The following is a 4,749-nucleotide window of genomic DNA, read 5'->3' as shown; positions in this document are numbered from 1 at the left end:
AGCACACCCCCAGTACACACATACTCAACACACCCAACACACACACACACACACCCCAACACACATCCCAGCACATACACAGCATACACACATACCCAACACAACACATACCAACACACACACACCCCAACACACACACCCAACATACACACACTTCCAACACACAGTACACACATATACACACCCAATACACACACACCGAACACACACACATATACACAACACACCTCCCCATACATACACAACGTACACACACCCAACACCCAACACACACCAACACACACAACACACATACCCAACACACACACATGCCCAACACACACCCAACATACACACAACACACACATACCCATACACACCAACACATACAACACGCAGACACCTCCATACACACATACCCAACACACACACACTAATACACACAACACCCCACACACCCCAACACACATGACACGCAAACACACATCTAACACACACACACACAAACTGGATATTCACATGCAAAAAAACGGATCATGAATTTGAATGTAAAAGCTAAAACTATAAAATAGCTTATTAGATATGACACCAAACACACAAGAGACAAAATTTAAAAACAGATTAATTCGAATTCACCAAATTGAAAACTTGTATGCTTCAAAGGACGCCATCAAGAAAGTGAAAAGACAACCTACCCAATGGGAGAAAGTATCTGCAAATCATCTATCTGAGAAGAGACATGTATCCAAGATAGATATTTTAACAAGTTCTTACCATGCAATAATACAAATACAAATAATCCAATTTAAAAATGGGCAGGGCCAGGCATAGTGGCTCATGCCTCTAATCCCAGCACTTTGGGAAGCTGAGGTGGGAGGATAGCTTGAGCCCAGGAGTGTGAGACCAGCCTGGGCAACAGAGCAAGATCTCATCTCTACAGATAATTAAGAAAATGAGCCAGGCGTGGTTGTACATGCCTGTGGTCCCAGTTAGGAGGCTGAGGTGAGAGGATCACTTGAGCTTGGGAGGTAGAGGTAGCAGTGAGCCGTGAGCTTGCTCTACTCCAGCCTGGGGAGTAGAGCAAGACCCTGTCTCAAAAAAAAAATTGCAGGGGACATATTAATATTTATGTTACAACATTGTTGTTTATCTGAAATTAAAATTCCACTGTGTGTTCTGTATTTTATCTAGCACCCTAAAGGAACAATTACCCCTCAGCTGAAAACTACTCTGTTCCTGCATAACAAATCTTAGACCAAGACCTGAAAAGATTCAACCATTTCCAAGTAACTTAATTGCATCCAGGAACAAAGCTCAGGAATATTTATAGGAATACAAAAATATGCAGCACCCAACCAAGTAAATTACATGACAATGATAATCTCATGGAAAGTTACCAGGCATGCAAACAGCAGGAAAATACTAGCCTTGGCCGGGCACAGTGGCTTACGCCTGTAACCCCTGCACTTGGGAGGCCAAGGCAGGTGGATCACAAAGTCAAGAGATCAAGACCATCCTGGCCAAAATGGTGAAACCTCATTTCTACTAAAAATACAAAAATTAGCTGGGCATGGTGGCACGCACCTGTAGTCCCAGCTACTCAGGGGGCTGAGGCAGGAGAATCTCTTGAACCTGATAGGCGGAGGTTGCAGTGAGCCGAGTTCGCACCACTGCACTCCATCCTGGCAACAGCAAGACTCCATCTCAAAATATATGTAAGCCTTGAGGAGAAAAATCAGCCAATCAAAAACAACTCGTAGTTAACACAAATGTTAGAATTAACAGACAAGTATACTGAAAGTTATTATAAGTGTATTTTACGTATGAGAAAAGTTAAGTAGAAACATGGACCTTATAAAAATGCCTGAAAGTAATTTTCCAGAGTTGAAACCATAATGTGTGATACGAAAGATACACAGGATGGGATTCGCAGCAGACAAGACGCTGCAGAGGAAGAGCCTGGTGAGCGTGGCTTTCACCTGTGATCCCAGCACTCTGGGAGGCCAAGGCAGGAGGAGAATTTGAGCCCAGGAGTTTGAGACCAACCTGGGCAACATAATGAGACCCTATCTCAATAAAAAAAAAAAAATTTAAGTTTAGATAATTTGAAAACAGAGTGATAGAAATATGCAAAATGAAACAGGATAATTACTTTTTTATTTTTATTTTTTGAGACAGAGTTTCGCTCTGTCGCCTAGTCTGGAGTGCAGTGGCATGATCTCGGCTCACCGCAACCTCCACCTCCCAGGTTCAAGCGAGTCTCTTGCCTCAGCCCCCTGAGTGGCTAGAATTACAGGTGTGTGCCACCACACCCGGCTAATTTTTGTATTTTTAATAGAGATGGGGTTTCACCATGTTGGTCAGACTGGTCTTGAACTCCTGTCTTCGTGATCTGCCCGCCCCAACCTCCCAAAGTGTTGGGATTACAGGCGTGAGCCACCGCGCCTGGCAGAAAGAAGAATTTCTATAAACAAAGAGTGCCATTGAGCCATGGGACAAACTAGGACACGTTCACATGGAGTGAGTGAAAAACCGAAGGTAGCTGCACTTAGGACATAAACCCTCCCTGGCGAAAAGCGGCACATCTGAGCCTCCAGCAGCCCCTCCTGGCCTCAGACAGAAGGGAGGCTTCAGCCACAGCTGCCGGGACTCTGAGTTTAACTCTCGGAGGTTGGTTGCTCCAGGTTCCCCAGTAGAACATAGCTAAAATCCAAGTTCCCAAACTGCTGCCTCCTATTCCCCATACTCACTTCTCCCCAGGAAGAGGGATGTGTGTGGTAGCATCAGGCACAGATCTCTGTGTGGCCTTGGCAAGTTACTTAACCTTTTTGAATTAAAATTTCTTTATTTCTAAGTAAGAGTGATAAACCCTTATGGGGGCTGTTTATTTGCGGTATGTGGGAGTAAAATAATTCAATGAAAAAATGAAGAAAACTTGCTGAAGAAGGGCCCTGCGGGGCATGGTGGCCCACACCCGTAACCCCGGCTACTCAGGGGGCTGACGTGGGAGGACTGCTTGAGGCCAGGAGTTAAAGACCAGCCCTGGGCAACATCGCCAGACCCAGTCTCTGCAAAAAATTCCAAAAATTAGCCAGGCATGGTGGTATGCCTGTAACCCCAGCTACTTAGGTGGCTGAGGTGGGAGGATTGCTTGAGCCCACAAGAAAAATTTTAAAAAAGACGGTATGGTGGCTCATGCCTATGATCTCAGCACTTGGGGAGGTCAAGGTAAGAGGAGTGTTTGAGCCCAGGAGTTTGAGACCAACCTGGGCAACATAGGGAGACCCTGCCTTTACACAAAATTTAAAAATTAACTGGGCATGGTGGCAGCTGCTTGTGGTCCCAGTTACTTAGAAGGCTGAGGTGGGGGGATCACTTGAGCCCAGGAGGCCGAGGATGCAGTGAGCTGTGATTGCGCCACTGCACTCCAGCCTGGGCGACAGAGTGAGGCTCCGTCTCAAAAAAAAAAAAAAAATAGTTAAAAAGTAAGAGAAGATACTTGTTGAAAACTGAGTTGCCCTCGCATACTTCCTGTCTCCAGCTCTCCTCTCTGAGGGGCGCCACTGCTGGGCCCTCGGGGCCTTTGTGGAGCGTCTGTGCGTGGAGAGGCAGGCACACCTACATGTATATTCTTCTATTTTTATCCACATGGTGGCCAGCAGTGCCCTTCCCTCTGCACCACAAGATAGACAGACCTAGCTTCCCACAACAGAACAGTAGATGTCTGCACAGGACTCTATTCTAAACAAATTAGCGCTGAGCCGTAATGGAGCGTGTCCTGTAGGTGAATATTTAGGGCCCTCCTGACCTTTGCTGTTACCGTGAACCCTGAAGGGGCCCCCCGTGAGATCATATAGGAACGATTCCTAGAAGGAGAGTTGCTGAGTCAACAGGTACAAGTGTTGAAAATGCTGACACAGGAGACTGCCCTCCATGGTGCTGCACGCTTCTGACCCTTCTCCCCACCCCTGGGGTAAGTAACAGACAGCTCAGATTCACTCGCAGGTTCTAAGTGCTTCCACCTTTCAACTCATTTTGTCCACTCCACACCCTGGGAGAAGGGTTTATGACTGTCCCCATTACAGCTGAGGGAGGCTAGCGGCAGCTCGAGGCCACGTTTGTGAAGGTGAGGGGCTGGGGTTGGAACCCAGGAAGGCTGGCTGCGGTGTCCACACCACCGCCTCCTGCTGCCTTTCCATTAACAAACTTCTTTATCCTTGCTAATCTGACATTTTTAAAAAAAATAGTTCTCATTGTGGCTTAAAAAAATAATTTAATCCAGGCTGGGCACAGTGGCTCATGCCTGTAATCCCAGTACTTTGGGAGGCCGAGGCAGGTGGATCACTAGAGTTTAGGAGTTCAAGACCAGCCTACCCAGCACAGTGAAACCCATTTCTACTAACAATACAAAAATTAGCAGGGTGTGGTGGTGGGTACCTGTAATCCCAGCTACTTGGGAGGCTGAGGCAGGAGAATCACTTGTACCTGGAGGCGGAGGTTGCAATGAGCCGATCACACTACTGCACTCCTGCCTGGGTGACAGGACAAGACTCCGTCTCAAAAAAATAAAAATAAATAAATAAGTAAATATGTAATCCATATATATTTCTGTTTGCATCTTTAAAACATAAGGGCTTTAAAAATATAACTACAATGCCATTTTCACACTATTAAAAATTAACAAGAGGGTTTCGATTCCAGGTGAGATGGAGTAAGCAAGTTCCACCTGCCTCTCCTGTGGAATGCAGCTATAAAATCTGGACGCAACTT

Source organism: Colobus angolensis, unplaced genomic scaffold, assembly GCF_000951035.1.
Source record: "Colobus angolensis palliatus isolate OR3802 unplaced genomic scaffold, Cang.pa_1.0 Scaffold82, whole genome shotgun sequence".
In the NCBI taxonomy this organism is placed as follows: domain Eukaryota; kingdom Metazoa; phylum Chordata; class Mammalia; order Primates; family Cercopithecidae; genus Colobus; species Colobus angolensis.
The sequence above is the reverse complement of the archived record's forward strand: the minus strand, read 5'-3'. Positions refer to the sequence as shown.